We start from the raw sequence: 20,184 nt of genomic DNA, 5'->3' as shown, positions 1-20,184 counted from the left end.
GGAGTGGCCTAGTACTTCGTGTCGGTGTGTGTGCTTGATCCTGGACCGGTAGACGGGAGCCGCAACAGCTCGGTGACTAGCACTGCTAGCTGTGCAGACACATGGATTTGGGCCTGTGTCTGTGGGAGTTTGTGCATTCTCCCTGTGGTTGCGTGGGTTTCCTCCGGGCGCTCCAGTTTCCTCCCACACCCCAAAGATGTGCTCTTAGGCTGATTGGTTTTACCAAATTGACACTATTCTCCCCTGAATCTGGCTAAGTTAGTGGTTCCATTCGTAGACACGCAGGGTAGAATAGGTGTAGGGAGATGCGGCGGCGCGGGCTCGTTGGGCCAAAGGGCCTGTTTCCCATGCTGGGTTGTTCTTTGTTCTTTGTTTACCCCGGACAGCGTCAGCATCAGCCCCCTTCCCCTCTATCATTTGGGCATCAAACTATTTCCCCACTGCCTCCTCCCCTCAGCCCCCTATCATCCATGCATCAACCCTTGGTGGCACAGTGGTTAGCACCGCTGCCTCACAGCGCCAGGGATCAGGGTTCAATTCTCAGCTTGGGTGACTGAGCAGATTCTGCACATTCTCCCCATGTCTGCATGGATTTCCTCCAATGCTCCAATTTCCTCCCACAGTCTGAAAGCTGTGCTGGTTAGGTGCATTGGCCATGCTAAGTTTTCCTTCAAGGGGCCAAAGTGTGGCGACTCGGGGATTTTTGGAGTAACTTCATTGTCATGATAATGTAAGCCTACTTGTGACACCAATAAATAAACCTAAACGATCATCCCAGCATTAGCCTCCCTCCCCACTGTCATCCCGGTATCTACCCCCTTCCCACTGAACATCACCAATATTGGCTCCTCTGCCATCACAAACATCGCTGGTATTCCCAATACTCAGACATCCTCCCCTCTCCCCCCTCCCTACCACCACCATCACCACTACAAATAAATGAATCTTCACACATGACAGACTCTGGCACAGGTTATCCCTCTCCCCCGGGGCTACACTGCCATTTGCTTCACCAGGGGGATCCCCACAATAGGTTCACATCAGGTTGCAAACCTTATTGACGTGACGTGTCGGGCAGGATACAAAAATCTAGTGAGAAGGAAGATCATGAGAAGGAATCGTTAATTAGATTTAAATTTATTAAAATGAATGTACAAAAGAACATAAGAACTCGGAGCCAGAAGAGGCCACCTCGCTCCTTGAGCCTGCTCTGCCATTCAGTAAGATCATGGCTGATCTTTTTGTGGACTCAGCTCCACTTACCTGCCCCTTCCCCATAACCCTTAATTCCTTGACTGTTCAGTAATGTAAATTCAGTTTCTTGCCCATCATCAGGGTGAACCTAATTATGGCACCGGTGAGGGGGCGGCGAAAATCAGAAATAGTGATCTCGTCGTGTGATTCGGATCCGGATCGTCTGCCCAACTACCATTCCTGCAAACCAAGAGTCCAGTCTTAAGATTTTGTCCCCTATTTTAATAGAAACAGAAGATAGGAGGAGGAGGAAACATTAGGCTCTTCGATTTGAAAAGCACCATTCATTAACATCATGGCTGATCATCCAACTCAAAAGCCTAATCCTGCTTTCTCCCCATTACCTTTGATCCCATTTGCCCCAAGTGCTATATCTAGCTGCCCCTTGAATGCATTCAATGTTTTGGCATCAACTAGGTTGAGGGAGCTGGGACTCTTTTCCCTGGAGAGACGAAGGTTGAGAGGCGACCTGATAGAAGTTTACAAAATGTTGAGAGGAATAGATAGGGTGGACTCTCAGAGGCTATTTCCCCTGGTTGAAATGGTTGCTACGAGAGGACACAGATTGAAGGTGCGGGGAGGGAGGTTCAGAAGTGATGTTAGGGGTAAGTTTTTCACTCAGAGGGTGGTGAGTGAATGGAATCGGCTGCCGTCAGTGGTGGTGGAGGCGAACTCGCTGGGGTCTTTTAAAAGACTTCTGGATGAGTATATGGGGTTTAATGAGATTGAGGGTTATAGATAGGTCTGTAGGTTGGTAGGTGTTGATGTGATCGGCACAACTCGTGGGCCGAAGGGCCTGTTTGTGCTGTAGTGTTCTATGTTCTATGTTCTATGTAACTACTTCCAGTGATAATGAATTCCACAGGCTTACCACTCTTTGGGTGAAGAAATAGTATGGTGGTACATTTTGGCAAGTCAAATGGGATGAAAGAATATAATATTAAGGATAAGACTCTTAGCAGTGTGGAAGATCAGTAGGATCTTGGGGTCCGGGTTCATAGGACTCTCAAATCGGCTTCGCAGGTAGAGGATGTGGTTAAGAAGGCCTATGGTGTACTGGCCTTCATCAATCGAGGAATTGAGTTTAGGAGTCGGGAGATAATGCTGTAGCTGTATAAAACCCTGGTCAGACCCCACTTGGAGTACTGTGCTCAGTTCTGGTTGCCTCACTATGGGAAGGATGTGGAATCCATTGAAAGGGTGCAGAGGAGATTTACAAGGATGTTTCCTTATGAGGATAGGTTGAGAGAGCTCGGTCTTTTCTCCTTGGAGAGACGAAGGATGAGAGGGGACTTGATCGAGGTGTATAAGATGTTTAGAGGTATTGATCGGGTGGATTCTTAGAGGCTTTTTCCCAGGGCTGAAATGACTGCACAAGAGGACACAAGTTTAGGGTGCTGGGGAGTAGATACAGAGGAGATGTCAGGGGTAAGTTTTTCACTCAGAGGGTGCTGGGTGAGTGGAATCAGCTGCTGTCGGTGGTTGTGGAGGCAGATTCGATAGGATCTTTTAAGAGACTTCTGGATAAGTACATGGGACTTAATAGGATTGAGGGTTATAGGTAAGCTTAGTTGGTAGAGACATGTTCGGCGCAACTTGTGGGCCGAAGGGCCTGTTTGTGCTGTCGTTTTTCTATGTTCTATGTTCTAAATGTCTCCTCACCTCTGTCCTAAATGCTGTACCCTGAATCTTCAGACTGTGACAATGGTTCTGGACTCCCCCACCACTGGAAACATCCTCCTTGCATCTATCCTGTCTAGACCTATTAGAATTTTATAAGTCTATATGAGATTCCCCCTCATTCATCTGAACTCCAGCGAAAACAATCTTAACCTCGTCAATTTTTCCTCATACGTCAGTCCGGCCATCCCTGGTAAAGCACATTGCACTCCCTCGAGAGCAAGAACATCCTTCCTCAGAAAAGGAGACCAAAACTGCACACAGTACTCTAGATATGGCCTCACAAGGCCCTGTATAATTGCATCAACACATCCCTGCTCCTGTATTCAAAACTTCTCGCAATGAAGGCCAACGTGCCATTTGCCTTCTTTACCACCTGCTGCACCTGCATGCTTATCATCAGTGATTGGTGCACAAGGACACCCAGGTCTCTCTGCACACTCTCCTCTCCCAATTTATAACCATTCAGGTAGTAATCTGCCTTCTTGTTTTTGCTTCCAAAGTGAAAACATCACACTTATCTAAATTGTATTGCATCTGCCATTGATTTGCCCACTCACCCAACCTGTCCAGATCATTCTGAAGAATCTCTGCATCCTCATCACAGTTCATCCTCCCACCCAACTTGGTATCATCTGCAAACTTTGAGATGTTACATTTTGTTCCCTCATCCAAATCATTAATCTATATTGTGAATAGCAGGGATCCCAGCACCAATCCCTGTGGCACCCCACTGGTTACTGCCTGCCAGTGTGAAAGGCACCCCATTAATTCCTACTCTTTGTTTCCGCTCTGCCAGCCAGTTTTAAGAACATAAGAACATAAGAAATAGGAGCAGGAGTAGGCCATCTAGCCCTTCGAGCCTGCCCCGCCATTCAATAAGATCATGGCTGATCTGTTGTGGCTCAGTTCCACTTTCCCGCCCTCTCCCCATAACCCTTAATCCCCTCTCTTATCAAGAACCCATCAACCCGCTTCTTAAAAATATTTAGCGAGGCAGCCTCCACCACTTCAACGGGCAGAGAATTCCAGAGATTCACCACCCTTTGAGTGAAGAAGTTCCTCCTCAACTCTGTTCTAAACCGCCTCCCCTTTATCTTGAGGCTGTGCCCCCTAGTCCTACTGTCTTTTTTGAGCGGGAAGAGTCTCTCCACCTCTATCCTATCCATCCCATTCATCATCTTATACGTCTCAATGAGATCTCCCCTCATTCTTCTAAACTCTAACGAGTACAAGCCTAGTTTATTCAGCCTCTCCTCATAGCTCAAGCCCCTCAACTCCGGTATCAGCCTAGTAAACCTCCTCTGCACTCCCTCCAGGGCCAAAATATCCTTGCGCAGGTGCGGCGCCCAAAACTGCACACAGTACTCCAGCTGCGGCCTCACCAATGCCCTATACAGCTGCAGCAAGACCTCCCTACTTTTATATTCAATCCCCCTCGCTATGAAGGCCAGCATCCCATTCGCCTTCCTGACCACCTGCTGCACCTGCAAGCTGGGTTTTTGCGACTCATGCACAAGGACCCCGAGGTCCCTCTGCACCGTCGCCTGCTGCAGTTTTTCGCCACGTAAGTAATAGTCCTTCCTACCATTCTTCCTACCAAAGTGGACCACCTCACACTTGCCAACATTAAATTCCATTTGCCATTTCCTGGCTTTTTCTATCCATCTCAATACACTTCCTCCAATCCTATGCGCTTTAATCTTGTAAAATAATCTCTTGTGTGGAACTTTGTCAAACACTTTCTGAAATGATGTTTGTTGAGGGACAGATATTGGTCAGGGCAAAGAGGAGAACTCTTTGAATAGTGCAGTAGAACCTTGGACATCCACCTGATATTGCAGCACTTCTTCACTCTTGCATTGAAGCGTCGGTCCATATTATTCATATATGATTGTTAATTTAAGAGATAAAATATTAAAGCTCTCACTAATGATTAGGGGAAAGTTTTCCCCAAGTAGTCAGTCATCTGAATTTCTGATTGCTGTTATCATGACATTAAGGTAACGCCAAGTAAAATAATGTCAACTGGAAAATTTAGCCTCATATGTTCAATCGGCCCTCAATAAAAGTAGTTAATGCTATCTTGGCTAATTACTTTAAATAACAGATGGAGGGATGTTTGGTTGAGAGGATTGAATGTTATAATAATTATTGACATTGATGATCAAATATTTGGAGCACCGGTACTTGTCTTACTGGGCCAATGGCAATCATAATGTCAAATAAATATACTCATAGCTAAGAGCCATTTTATAGAGATTATTTTCTTGGAATCATATTTGTTCTTCATTTTGCCCAGAGGCTTTAATATATTGGTGGTAAAAAAAATTGTTTGTTGTCTGTTGAAATGACAAATTTTGATTGATTGTCACTCAACGCTTTTTGTGTTTTCTGTTATTATGAGCCATTTGTTATTCTGTATAATTTACTGATGAAATAGTTTGAGAAGATGAAAACCCTGAAGACTGAATTGTCCTCTTGTCCAAGATTAGTGATAGACTCTTTGTAGTTTGAATATGTCCAATTTGTAAATGATTTCATCGCCTTCTGTGGATCCTCTCATGACTGGAGGACCTGATGTAAGATGTTCACAGGATTGGCAGTCCATGCTATCATTGTTGCTGGTTGGGAGAACTTCTTCTTTGCCTTTGATCTTCCTCTGAGCATTTTGGATGTTGTGATTGTGTCATAGATGAAATATGTTGAACCAAATTTCAGACTTTACCTCCATGTAAGCTGCAGTGCTTTCGGGGGTGGGGGGGTGGGGGTGCGGGGTCAACATCGAACTTGAATTCTCTGGAGCCTCACTTACCATTCCATGATGACCTGTTCAACTCCCACCTACTGCTTGGCTTCCATATTGATGCACCCTTGCTGAGCAAGATCTACCAGTATACATCGCTTGTATATGTATTTGTATTGATTCTTATTAGCTTATTGAAGCTCAATTGTATTAATGTATTCACATATGCGCTGGAACTGATGTCATAATTCCTGAGCACAGAGAACAGGTAGAGAAGAAGCAATGTAAGGTGAATACATACCTGTAAATAAAGCTCTGTTGTTTTAGACCCTCCACACTTCCTAGCATCATTCTTCAATATATAACATAAAAAACTGGTGGTAAGGGTGATGAATAGCATTGTTAGCCATCCAGAACAAAGGAATCAGCAGAGAAAAATCAGGAATAGAATTGTTAGAAAAGAAGTTTTACTCATGGGCTCCAGATCTGACGGGTGAGGTGGACGTGAGTAACGATAATCTGCTGCAGAACATCTATACAGCTGGTTGTGTTGAACAAAAGGCTGAAGCCCAGGTTGTTACTGTGTGTGTAAGAAGAATCAATGTTGCTGCTGGAAACACATTGTGAAGTGTGCAACAAAAACAGAAAATGTTGGAAAATCTCAGCAGATCTAACAGCATCTTGTGGAAAGAGAATACAGCCAACTTTTCAAGATACCTCCTAAACCCTAATGCTAACCTTAACTCACCTCCTCACACTAATTCACTCACTCCCTCACACTCACTCATCCCCTCACACTTTCTAACCCCCCTCACACATGCTCTCCCAGGGTCTCCAGTCTTTCACATACTCAGTCGCCAGGGGGCCTTGCTCCTATGCCTCATGCTCTACTCTGACTGCCTCACATCCTGCTCTAGACACCAAGGTCCCATTCCAGATGCCTTGCCCCAAGCCAAACCTTTGGCTCCCAAGCCTTAGGTTCTCTGAGCCCCGCACTTGGGCTCCTCGGGCCCTGATCCTCAGCCGTCAGCTCCTTGGGCCTATTTTTTTGGCTCCCCCAGCCCTGCTCCTTGGCTCCCTGGCCCTGAACTCATTGCCGCTGGGGTTCGCTGTTCCTCCACCTACAGATTGTTTCTCCACTACACTTGCTGCTGATAGTCTCATGGCCTAGCACTAGAAAACATATTAAAGGAACAGCCTGCAATTGGAGGAGTGGCTCCATGCAGATTCTTCCATTCAAACTGATCTATTTGAGTAGCATTTTGAAAGCTAGCATGGGGGAGCTGCAAACAGGGGCTTCAAGGATGGCATCCAGCCCTCAGGCCACATATTGGACAAGCCTCATTTAAGACAATAATAATGTTCTTGAAGAGTTTGACGTCTAGCTTTGGTCATGCCTGGCAAATTGATTTATGATGTTTTGTCTGGATCTTTCAGCTCAGCTTGCTGCAGATTAGATGGGGCCCTGTTGAGCAGTCAGCAGCTTGCACAACACATGTTGCTCGTCCATCGTCATCGATGAGGACCTCGGCACCATTAGTCATTTTTGAGGCTGGATGCGGTGTGTCTGAGGATGACTGATCAGGCCAATTCGGACACGGAATGTCCTGGCACATATCGGACAGACTGTGTAGGCACTGTAGTTGTTGCACTGGTGGCTTTGGACTTGCACAGCTCATGATTAAGTTGTGCATCAGCAACACACCTTGCTTTGTAAGCTTGACAGCCTTTGTGGATAAGGCAGTGCCAGGTAGGGCAGTTTTGTGCCAGCGTTTCCTGGGTGGTCATGTTTATGTCAAGCGATTTCAGGGAGGCCTTGAGTGTGTCTTTGAAACATTTCTTCTGCCTTCCATGAGAGCGTCTTGCACCAGAGAGTTCCCCAAAAAGGGGCTGCTTGGGTATGCACTTGTCTGACATACGGATGACATGACCTGCCCACCAGGTCTGCGTCTCATCAGGAGTGTGTGGACTGATGGTAGACTTACTCAAGAGAGAACTTCAGTGAGTGGTACTTTGTTTCATCATCTGATGCGTAATATTCTGTGAAGACAAGTCATGTGGAAATGATTGAGCTGTCTTGCATGCCTTCGATACACAGTCCACATTTCACAGGCATACAAGAGGGTAGTGAGTACTGTGACACTGTAGACCAGTTTTGTTGCTGGGCTGATTCCTCAATGTTCCCATACAATGGACTGCAGTCTACCGAAAGCAGAACTTGCCTTTGCTATTCTGCAATTAACTTCTGTACCAATAGTCACTGTTTGGGAGAGGGTGCTGCCAAGATAAATGAACTGGTCCACTGCCTGTAGTTTTTGCCCTTTGATTGTGATTATGGGTTCTGTGTACGGTGCATGAGGAGCAGGCTGGTGCATGACTTCGGTTTTTTTAATGTTGATGGTGAGTCCAAAGTTGTCACAAGCCATGGAAAATTTGTCCATACCTGATTTCATCTCTGGCTCTGAGCCAGTACACAGGGCACAGTCATCGGCAAAGAGGAAATCTCTCAGAACAGTCTCCTTAACTTTGGTAATAGCTTGAAGTCTCCTCAGTTGAAGAGCTTCCCATCCACTCTGTACTTGAGGCTGATTCCAGCAACACTGTCCTGGAAGGCATCATTCAGCATGGCAGCAAACATCATGCTGAACAGTGTGGGTGCGAGCACACAGCCCTGTTTGACGCCAATGGTGACTGGGAATGCCTCAGAGGATTCTCCGCCATCCAGTACTCTGGCCATCATACCATCTGAATGAATTTGGGGGGGCAGCCGAACTTTGACATGATCCTCCACAGGCCTTGTCGGCTTACAGTGTCGAAGGTTTTCGCGAGGTCAACAAAGGCTGTGTAGAGCTCGCGATTCTGTTCCTGATGCTTCTCTTGAAGTTGGCGCGCAGCAAAAACCATGTCAATAGTCCGACGACTTTTGCGGAAGCCACACTGACTCTGGAAGCAGGCGCAGCTCCAGATGATCATTCACATCTTGGGTAGACTAGCAAGTTTCCAAACAAGGTGACTCCTGATGGCAAATCCAACTTCAGCATCACGATGCTCATCGCTGCCGTGACAACTCCAGAAGAAAGTGTATCCACCTCCAATCAACTGATGTACGTTTGCAAGATGAGTTTCACTCAGGGCTGCAATGTCAATGTTGTATCTTGCAAGCTCTCTGGCAACTAAGGCAGTTCTTCTCTCTGGTCTGTCTGCTGTAGGGTTGTCCAAAAGCGTGCGTACGTGCCAATGGTGAGCGCTGTCACCTTGTGTTTTATTTTGTTTGTTCGACTGCAAGATGGGATCCCGGCCAGCACTGTAAACTGGACGGGTGTGGTGAAGCAGGCAATGTTTAGGGCACCTTTTCTAGCCCCTTCTTCATTCTACGGAGATGAGCAGTGCGTTCCTGAAGATGCTGAGTTTCACTGCTGCTTCGGTCAGCGGAAAACGACTATTAGACCTGAGCTGCCTGTGTGCAGGTCTGCGACTACAGCTCCCGGTGTATCTGCATCCGCTGTTTCGTCGCTTGCCCATTGCCACGGGACTTCAAAGGTTGAACAGGACGATGATGATGATGATGGTGTCAAGACTAATGCTTGATTTAGATTAAAGTGAGGGAGAGTTGCGCAGCATCAGTCTCAGTCTCTGTTCCCAATTCCCATCTGGATCCAGTGGCAAGACAAGAGTCAAGACAGCTGGAGGTGGGACTAGGCACAGTGGATGACCAACACATCTTCTGTGTCTTGTCCTGCTCTTTGCATTCCAGACGCTTGCAGAGACCGCCTTCTTGCCGTTGGACCTTCCATTGGTCTCATCCATTCAATCCGCAGGAGTCTGTCTTCACATGCTGGGATAGATATCTCCCTATCTCACCGAGGGTTGAGAGCCCTCGGCTACTGTCACCTGGGTTAGCCGGCTTGTCAAAGCTGTTGCCTGGGATGTGGCCACTGTCGCATGCAAACAGCTACGAGGAGCCACAGGTGAGAGCTGAGTGTCAGGCGGGGACAAAAGTTGGACAATCCACCCTGAAAAGGACGTGACATGTTCCCCCACCAGAGGTACTACTCCTCTCTGACACCCCATACACTCCACATGGTATTTTCATGTCAACCTTATCCATTTGTTTGACAAGCACATGGCTGGGCAGTGCCAGTGCTTAGATGGTGGGTGTTACCAGGTTGGATTGGATTTTGCATTCATAGTTTTGATTATGGCACCTGACAGAGAGGCAGCGCTCCGAAAGCTCGTGATTCCAAATAAATCTGTTGGACTTTAACCTGGTGTTGTGAGACTTCTTATTATACCCAACCCCAGTCCAATGCCAGCATCTCCACTTCTTCATTATGGCAAGGTCACGCTTGGCATACAGCAGATACAGGCAAAGCCCACTCAAGTTTTTCCTTTCCAACTTCATATTGGTTGACGTTGCCTAACCATGTGATGTGGTCACGTCCAGCTCTGACTTCCACAGCAGCACGGTGGTACAGTGGGTTAGCACTGCTACCTCACAGCACCAGGGACCTGAGTTCGATTCTCGGCTTGAGTCACTGACTGTGTGGAGTTTGCATGTTCTCCCTGCATCTGCATGGGTTTCCTCCGAGTGCTCTGCTTACCCACCACAGTCTCAAAGACATGCTGGTTAGGTGCATTGACCTGAACTGGCACCAGAGTGTGGTGACTGGGGAATTTCACAGTAACTTCTTTGCAGTGTTAATGTAAGCCTTATTTGTGACTAATAAATGAACTTATAACTTTTGGCACTGAAATTACCCCCATGGATAGTTCCTTAATCCTGAGGGATCAATGGCAGAAAATGGTCAATCATTATTAAACATTTTCTTTACATCTGCACTGTCAGTCCTTGTGGGGCATGAGTTGTAACGCCTGCCATACTGTTGCAAGGGAAGGGGTAGGCTTGTCAGACATTCACTGATACCTTTGGGAAATCTTTCCAGGTCCTTCTCCTGATGATAAAGTCAACTCCTGCGTCTCTAAGGAGGAGGTAGAGAGCTTCAAGTGAGAAAGTGTATCCCACTCCTATTTCTTCAGCCAGCACAAGGTAAGAGAGGGTGAACCTTCCCCTTTGGAACAGTGTGGTAGCATGAAGCAACTCCTTTGGAAGAGGAAGGGAGAAAACTGAAAGTAAGCAGTGAAAGACAACACAGGAAGCAAAGAAAGATGTTACATTCATACGACATCTTTCTCCATCTCAGGATGGCCAAAGTCCTTGATAGCCAATAGAGGAGGTGGGGTGGGGGGAGATTAACAAAGAGACGAAAAGACAAAAGGAATGTAAATGGTGGTGATCATGGGTCAGAGGGATGCTGATAATGACCTCAGTTTAACTTCTCATCCATAATACTGCATCTTCAACAAAACCGTGTTCTCTCAGTATTACAATGTCAGCTAAAATTATGTGCTTGATAGGGGCTTGAATTCACAACCTTTTGCCTCAGAGATGGGAGTGCGACCATTAAGCCACAGATGTCACGGTATATCATCGAAATGTAATCACGGAAAGGGAGTATTCCGATCTATCATGCTCGTGGTGTTGTGTCATCTACTCTCGTTCCAGTTTCCTGCTCTTCTTCCATACTTCAATATTTGTCTTTAAATATAAATGTGGCACTCAAATTGCATAATTAGGATCTTTGCTCAAACAATGCATTTAACATATTTTTACATTTTCAAGGGAAATTAGACTTTTGAAAAAAAAAACAGTGGCTGCAAAATGTGTGCGCAGGATTACCACAAAAACAGTACAAAAAAAGCTATACATTTGTGGCTGAATGTTGCCAACCTCTTGAGAAAAGAGCATAGCAACATGACAAAGTGTTCAATAGTCATGATTTCATTTAATCTAGCCTACCTCTTGATAATTGGATTAATTGGCATTTTTGTTATTGTGTTAATCCATTAAATTGTGTTTAATTCAACCCTGAACATTCAGTAATTACAGTCAAATAATCACACTACTGGAAATGGAAAGGGATGTCAACATTCTTGCAATCAAGATGATTCTGCCACTGTTTTTAATCATGTTACAGTCCGCCCCAGTGGTGATACAAATTAGACCCAAAGACTTCCACTGATCTAATTGATCCACATTCATACAAATCTTTGGATTATATTTGGTACTATGTGCATTCTAAGGTAAAAGCAAAGATTATACAATATTTCTTTGAGTGGCAGCACAGTGGTTAGCATTGCTGCCTCACAGTGCCAGGGACCCAGGTTCAATTCCTGGCTTGGGTCAATGCCTGGGTGGAGTTTGCACATTCTCCCTGTGTCTGCATGGGTTTCCTCCTACAGTCCAAAGACATGCAGGTTAGGTGAATTAGCCACACTAAATTCTCCTTCAGTGCACCTAAACAGGCACAGGAGTGTGGCTACTAGGGGATTTCACAGTAGCTTCATTGCAGTGTGAGTGCAAGCCTACTTGTGACTAACAAACTTTATTTTATTTTAACAATCTCCACTACCTTGCTATCCACTGCCTTGCTAACCCCCCAACCTCCCACCCCACCCACCTGCTCCCCCCCCAACCCCACTACCCCCCACCCACACTCTGCTAACCCACCCAACCCCCTGCTCTCCTCCATTCTCCCTGCTCCCCCATCCCCTCTGCTCCCCCAACCCCCTGCTCACCCATCCCCCTTGCTCCCCCATTGCCCCACTTCCCCCACTCCCCCCAAACCTGCCACTCTCCCCACTTCCCTGCTCCCTCCCACCCCTTCTACTACTCCCCCACTCCCCCTCACCCCCCATTCCACCCCCCCGAGTGGGAGTGGAAGAGGGAATTAAATTTCACCCAGAAAATACCTTTCATACTGAAAGTTCACCTGAAGTATGTTGGCATAGAATGACCTAGTAGCTCGAATGGGCCTAGTCCTTGCCAGCGGTCATCAAAGTGTTGCCCCACTTACCTTTTACTTTTTTGCCATTTAGAGATCAAAAATCATACCTTCCATTCCCCAACCTGGCTTTATACAGTTCTCAAACTCTTCATGAAGTTGTAAAGCCTCTGTTCTACTGTACTGGCAAAAAAGTGGCATAATGGAGTTGTTTCATAGACACTGACATTGGCTATATCCAAAATGATAGGGACAGATCGATTTAACCACTTAAATCGATCTGTCCACACCCACTATGAAAGTGTCAGCTCCCAACTGATGTGAACTGCACTGGAGCCGGGAACAATATTAGAAGCAGAATTTCCAGAGGAATCTGGAAGTGGCCTCAGAGGTACCCTTGGGGTGAGCAGTGGCTGGCAATCTCATCTCCTCCATCCACCAATCACAAGTTAGCCTGTTTGTTGCACAAAGCAGAGCCACTTTGCATCCAAAATGTGCCAACCCCAAGAGATTGATTTGATTTAATTTGATCGATTATTGTGTTGTACATGTATTAGCATACAGTAAGAAGTATTGTTTCTTGCATGCTATACAGACAAAGCATACCGTTCATAGAGAAGGAAACAAGACAGTGCAGAATATAGTGGTACAATCATAGCTAGGGTATAGAGAAAGATCAACTTGCTAAGAGGTTGATCCATTCAAAAATCTGATGGCAGCAGGGAATAGGCTGTTCTTGAGTTAGCTGGTTCATGACCTCAGACTTTGCATGTTTTCCCAACAGGAGAGGGTGGAAGAGGGAATGTCCATGGTGCGTGAGGAACCCACCCAAATATTTCCCCACCTAAATCATTGGTGTCTTGCCTTTATATTTTATTTCAACAATTGTGGATTGCCATTCAACTTAAGCATTCATTTTTATGAGTTCCTTGCTTGTTGATATATTATGTTGGAGACCTGATATTGAGCCTAAATAAAGACCATGAGATCAATGGTAGTAAAGTAACTGGAATGGTTTATTAACACCAGAATGGAGCTTCAGTCCTGGGTCACCTGACCGATTCTCTTAAAGGGGCATGCCCTTACACACATAATAGTTGAATTTTAGCAATGTTTCAAATAACACCTAACTCATAGAGGTTTACAACATGGAAACAGGCCCTTGGGTCCAACTTGTCCATGCAACCCAGTTTTTAACCAGTAAGCAAGTCCCAATTACCCACATTTGGCCCTTATCCCCCTATATCCATCTTATTCATGTAACTATCTAAATGCTTTTTAAAAGACAAAATTGTATCTGCCTCTACTATTGCATCTGGCAGCTCATTCCAGACAATCACCACCTTCTGAATGAAAAAAAATTGGCCCTCTGGACCCTTTTGTATCTTTCCCCTCTCATCTTAAACCAATGCCCTCGAGTTTTAAAGTCCCCTACCTTTGGGTACATTTAATGATTTTTTTTTCTTTGGTTTCGATGCAAAAGCAACATCCAACAAACAGTTGTAAGATCATGAGTCTTTACCTCAGCAACAAGACTCAACTTTAATGAGATGAAAATATGCTTTTTATTTGACAATAAAAAACCAAATGTGTCAAATCAGACCTGATCTTGCACATTGGTTTGTGACACGTGAGATTTTGCCACCTTAAGCTGAGCCTCATTAAAGCCTTAGTTAAATTGGCTGAAATAAAATAGGCTTTTTATAGTAATTTAACAAAATATTCAACAGTTTCTGTTTATGTGTATGAATGGGAATAAAAACATGTTTATTTGGAAATAATTATATAGAATGCCTTTACTAAGTTCCTCTGTTCAAGAAACATATAATTTGAGCTATAATGGACTAACCAAATGCAGCTGCGGCATCACAAATTGAAGCAGGAACAGGTCCAGGTGTTCACACTTTGGAGATAATTGAGCAAAGAGGGAAGGAGGGTGAGTTCTCATGAGTGTCGTGGAGCTGAGTTGTTGATTCAAGATAAGCACTAGCTTTTTCTGAAGGGAAGCATATGATGGCCCACAGTTCTTGCTAGTTTGCTTTGTACTCAAAACTCATGGAATGAGTTGTAATGTACCTTATGAGGAGCTAGTCACTTATCTTCTTGCAGAATATTGTGCAAACAGGATTTATTACAACTGCTAATCCTACAAACAGATTATGCACTTATTGTGGAGTAGCAGATACTTGTTCTGTGCATGGCCATATGGGACCAACAGCATCAACACAGGAGATATTTGGTGTGCAGAGAGAGAGTGTGGTTCAAACATCTCTTACCTGAGTGCTGGTTTTTGACAAGCATAATAAAATAATCATCTGCATCAGTTAAAAATCAGAAACTGCGATTTTTAACTCTTTGCGTCTGATAGAAATCATAACAAAGCTCTGATCTCCATTTTCATTTTGCACACTATTTGACTGTGATTTTTAATCCTAAGTTTTAGAAGGCAGGTGAGGCACATAACAGACAGGCAGGAGTCCTATCAATCGTCCAAAATCACTTGAATTCCAGCGTGATTTAACCACAACCTGTGCTCACTGTGCCAGTGAAAACTGCCCCAAATTGGATTGAAGGCCAGATAAGTCTTGTTGCAAAGGTTTTCTGAGGTAAAGTAAAAGTTTACTTATTAGTCACAAATAGGCTTACATTAACACTGCAATAAAGTTACTGTGAAAATCCCCTAGTTGCCACACTCCAGTGCCTGTTTGGGTACACTGAAGGAGAATTTAGCGAGGCCAATTCACCTAAACTGCACATCTTTGAACTCTGGGAGCTACCAGTAGGATTAAGATCCTGTAGAAAATTCTTGGGCCTCCTTGCCCAGGGTTTCTGTTCTGCTTTACTGTCATTCTGACCATGCAACACTGAGACTCTTTGTCACTGCCACCATCACGTACCTCACTAAGAATCATTTCCTTTAGTCCCAGTAACAACCTGCTGGTGTGATGTTTCCCAGCTATCACACCATTCTTGTCAGCTTTGGACAGGAGTCTGATTTAAAATATTGCGATGAGGCTCAGGGTTAAAATGGTCTGAGCCTTTCAGGAGTGAAGCCTTGCAAGTTTGTCATGTAATTTGTCGTTATAATCTTTTTGCCAATGAATGTGAGAAGATCGAATGTGCAATTTTCAATTATCTACAGCCTTCATGATTTGATCAGTGTGTATTTAACTCTCACTTCTTTTTTTGGGATGTGAGAAGTGAGATCTCTGCACGATTCTGGCGTCAGTTGTGGCTCAGTGGTAATGCTTTCATTTCTAAGTCAGAAACATATGGGCTCAAGTGACTCTGCACCACTGAGTGCATGACCTGATCTGATGCTGTGTAGTACTGAGGAAGTGGTGCAGGTATTGTTTTCTGATTGTGATGTTAAACCTCCCGGCCCTTTCAAGCGGATGTAACATATACCATGGTATTATTTGAAGAACAGGCAAGTTTTCCTGATATCCAGGTCAATATTTATCCCTCAACTAACATCACTAAAACAATTTCATTGTTCATTTATTCCTGATGTTTGTGGCACTTGGCTTAATGCAAATTGACCACTGCACTTTTCCTACATTACAACAGTATCTACACTTTGAAAGTAAATAATTGACTGTGGGGGTATTGTGGTGGCACAGTGGTTAGCACTGCTGCCTCACAGTGCCAGGGACCCAGGTTCAATTCCCAACTTGGGTCACTGACTGTGCGCAGTTTGCACGTCTGTGTCTGCGTGGGTTTCCTCCAGGTGCTCCAGTTTTCTCCCACAATATGAAAAATGTGCTGGTTAGCTACATTGACCTGAGCAGGTGCCGGAGTGTGGTGGCTGGGGGAATTTCATAGTGACCTCATTGCAGTGTTAATCTAACCCTTACTTATGATTAATAAATAATTGGTTGTGAACTGCTTAGGGGTGACCCGAGATCAGGAAAGGCACTATATAAGTGCAAGTTCCTTTTTTGAAATCTTTTCTATGCAAAGGAAGGTAGATGGAAAATGTAACGGTTTAAAAATATGAGAGAAACCAACAAGCTACTGAAAATATTCAGAAGTAACAGATTAAAAATCCAGAAAGAAATGAGTATTACAAATTATGTAAAAAAAAAAAATTGATAACAGGCTTGGTTTAGGTCTAGTGCCACTGGGGTTCTCTATAATCCTAATATAAACCAAAGTGAATTGCCAGAAAGAGCCATTTGCACCATTTCTCTAGAATTTTGTTGCGCTCCAACAATTATGGAAGAAGATCAGAAAACCAACTGTTAAAATTCTACCTCAGCTGGTTGTCAGGTCCCTGTAATGCACACTCAAAAAATTTGTCAGGAGTATGAAAGGAATTTATTAACAAAGAAAAACTGCCTTGGGGGCAGCCCCCTGGCTAGTCCAGTCACTACATGTATTCTGGATGTCGTCTTTCCAAAATAGGACTCCACTCCCTGGGATGATGTCCCAATTGGTCACTCAAGCCAGTGACTCTGTTTTGCTGTGTTGCCCTTAAAGGGACAATCACCACAGTGGTGATTGTCTCTTTAAAACAACGCAGCAGAAGACCAAATGGTCATTTTCCAACTAACCCCGTGATAAGCCATTTGGCAACTGCTTCTATGAGTTCTGATTTGGAAAGAGCCTCAGTCCGACATCTTCAGGGCAGAACTCCAAACCTATGACATAAACTCAGAAAAATAGCAATCACAGAAAATCAATACTTGAAAAGACTGTGAATAATCTTTTAAAGGCAATGTAATGTTACCGAGGGTGCGATTTCTGTGCTGTTGTCAAGAACTCAGCAATACATTCGAGATAGCCTCACTAAGGAATGTTGAGGGACATCTGAGATGGTTATACATGTCACTATCTTGCAATTGCAAAATTAAAATGGGCATAGCCATGGCCAGAAGCATCCCCTCTCCATACTGACACGCACTAATGGACCTTTTTTGATTGAATGCCTTTTGACAAGGCTTCCGTTTTGACACACCCTTGCATTTCCCATCTATGTCTGAAGAGCAGCATCTACCTCCAACCTGTAATTCAAGTGGGACCTTCCAATGGGCCTCCAACCTCCAACCTTGGAAGTGAACATGGTGCTGTTGGTCTGTTAATTGGCTGCCTTCCAGAAGATCATGCTGCACGGCAGAGCTCTGGGGTTGAAACCTGCAAAAGCTCTTAACACCTGAACTTTTTTTTAAAAGTGGAGACATTTCTACACATCACAGTTCCAATTTTTACCACAGAGAATTGTGAAGTAATATATTTTGATTAGAGAAATGAGGAGGGGAAATATGAATAAAACTGGTGCAAATTGTAAGGAGGTTCAGCATCATAGAATCCCTACAATGCAGAAGGAGGCCAATCAGACCATCAGGTCTGCACTGACTACAATCTCACCCAGGACCCATTCCTGGAACCCCACATATTTACCCTACTAATCCCCCGACACTAAGGGTCAATGTTGCCAAGTAAATAATATAGAGAGAGGCCAGGGTGTACAGTAGGAGGGGGAAAGAGAGAGGGGCTGGGGCATAGAGTAAAAGAGACAGAGAGAGAGAGACCAGAATGTAGAGTACAGGAGATAGAGAGAGGCCGGGATGTACAGTAGGAGAGAAAGAGATCAGTTCATTGAGTAGAGGAGGAGAGAGAAGGGCTGGGAGGTCTAGATGGGCATGGGAATGTTTCTCTGGGCTCTGAAATCCTGCAAGAAATCCTGACAGAGTTTGCTTTTTGTGTGACAACGGGGTCAGAAATCATTCAGGGCTGGCAAGGCCTTCTGGGTGAATCCTAAATGCGTTCACGCCTGCAGGAATCTCATTTTAGGCCTGTCAACTCACTCTGGTCCCCTCTGATTTATTTTTTTTACACAAGTGAGTTGTTACAGCATGAAATGTATAGCTTGAATAGATAGTTGAAGTAGATTCAGTAATAAGTTTCCAAAATATAACGGATAATTATTGAAAAGGCACGGAAATGTGACTAATTAGATAGCTCTTTCAAAGAGTTAGCACAGGCAGATGGGGTTGAGTGACCTCCTAAAAGCACAGATGCTATTGGTGGACTGTGGTCCGGCATGTCTTGCAGAACTTCTGTCTCACATGTCTCACAGCAACCTCTGCAAGACATGCCGGATCACCGACATGAATACCATCATCACATGTGAGAATACCATCCACCAGGTACACGGTAAATACTCTTGCAACTCAGCCAACATTGTCTACCTGATACGTTGCAAGAAAGGATGTCCCGGAGCATGGTACATTAGGGAGACCATGCAGATGCTATGACAACGGATGAATGAACATCGCTCGACAATCACCAGGCAAGACTGTTCCCTTCCTGTTGGCGAACACTTCAGTGGTCATGGGCATTCAGCCTCTGACCTTCGGGTAAACATTCTCCAAGGCGGCCTTCACGACACACGATAGCGCAGAGTCGCTGAGCAGAGACTGATAGCCAAGTTCTGCACACAAGAGGACAGTCTCAACCGGGATCTTGGGTTCATGTCACACTATCTGTAACCCCCGTGACTTGCCTGGGTTTGCAAAACCTCACTTACTGTACTGTCTGGAGACAATACACATCTCTTTAACTTGTGATCAGTGCTCCTTCCACTCACTTCGTTGGCCACTTTAGGACTTGAACAGCAGGTTAGGTGTAAAGATTCGCATTCTAATCAGTAATCTGTAAACTGTCTGTGCTTTATATGCTCTGGCTGAGGCCAGAACTCTCCATTCACCTGAAGAAGAGGGAAACCCCTCAAAAGCTAGTGAGTTTACTATCAAATAAATTGGTTGGAATTAAACCTGGTGTTGTCAGACTTTTTACTGTGTTTACCCCAGTCCAACACCGGCAGATCCACATCATGACTACTACAGAGTGAAGTAGGCCACAGCCATAGGGCCGAGGGGAGTCTGAGGCAGGTGAGTGGAAGCCAGGGAGCAGTTAGTGAGAGAGAAAGGAAAGGGAGAGGTGAGAGAGACAGGAGGGCGAGTTGGGAAGGGTGGGAGAGGTAGAGAAAGTGATGAAAGGGTAGAGTGAGAGATGATGGGTGGGAAAGGTATTAAACAGAACAAAAGACACATTTATCCCTTTTGAAAATTACAGAAAGTAAGACTTAAGTATTTGTTGAACTTTTTTAAAAAAATTAAAAAAGACCTTTCAATGAAAGAAGTATATATGAAAGAAATAGAAAATTCTTTTAACTGTTTTTGTACATTTGTGCTAATGCACAAAAACAATCAATTGTTTTGTGGTTTAATTCTTCAACATAAAAACAATGTTTCTTAGGGATCCACTAGTATTCTTGAGAGGTCAAATGGGTTTTGTGGCTGGAATTGTTTGGGAACCCCTGTACTAGGGCACTGGGCCACATGTTGACAAGTGGCATTTAACTTGGTGTCATACACATTGATTGGGTCAACACTGAATACACTTAGCATTTATAAAGAACAGCACTAGGAAGGTCACGAGAGGAAAATCTATCTTGACAATGTTATGCACAGATTACTGAAGGTTTATGACCAATTTACAGAAGCTAAAGCTAAAACGGTATTGGGTTATATTAACAGAACCGTCCCTATAAATCTAAGGGCACCATTTTGAAACCCTACAAGTTGTTGATCAGATTCCATCAAAGGACTTTATGCCAAGTTTTGGTTCCCCCACATGGTGGGTGATGGTCTTGGG

This window comes from Carcharhinus amblyrhynchos, chromosome 1 (genome assembly GCF_965287045.1).
Source record: "Carcharhinus amblyrhynchos chromosome 1, sCarAmb.v2.hapA, whole genome shotgun sequence".
NCBI classification, from domain to species: domain Eukaryota; kingdom Metazoa; phylum Chordata; class Chondrichthyes; order Carcharhiniformes; family Carcharhinidae; genus Carcharhinus; species Carcharhinus amblyrhynchos.
Note: the sequence above shows the minus strand (reverse complement) of the source record.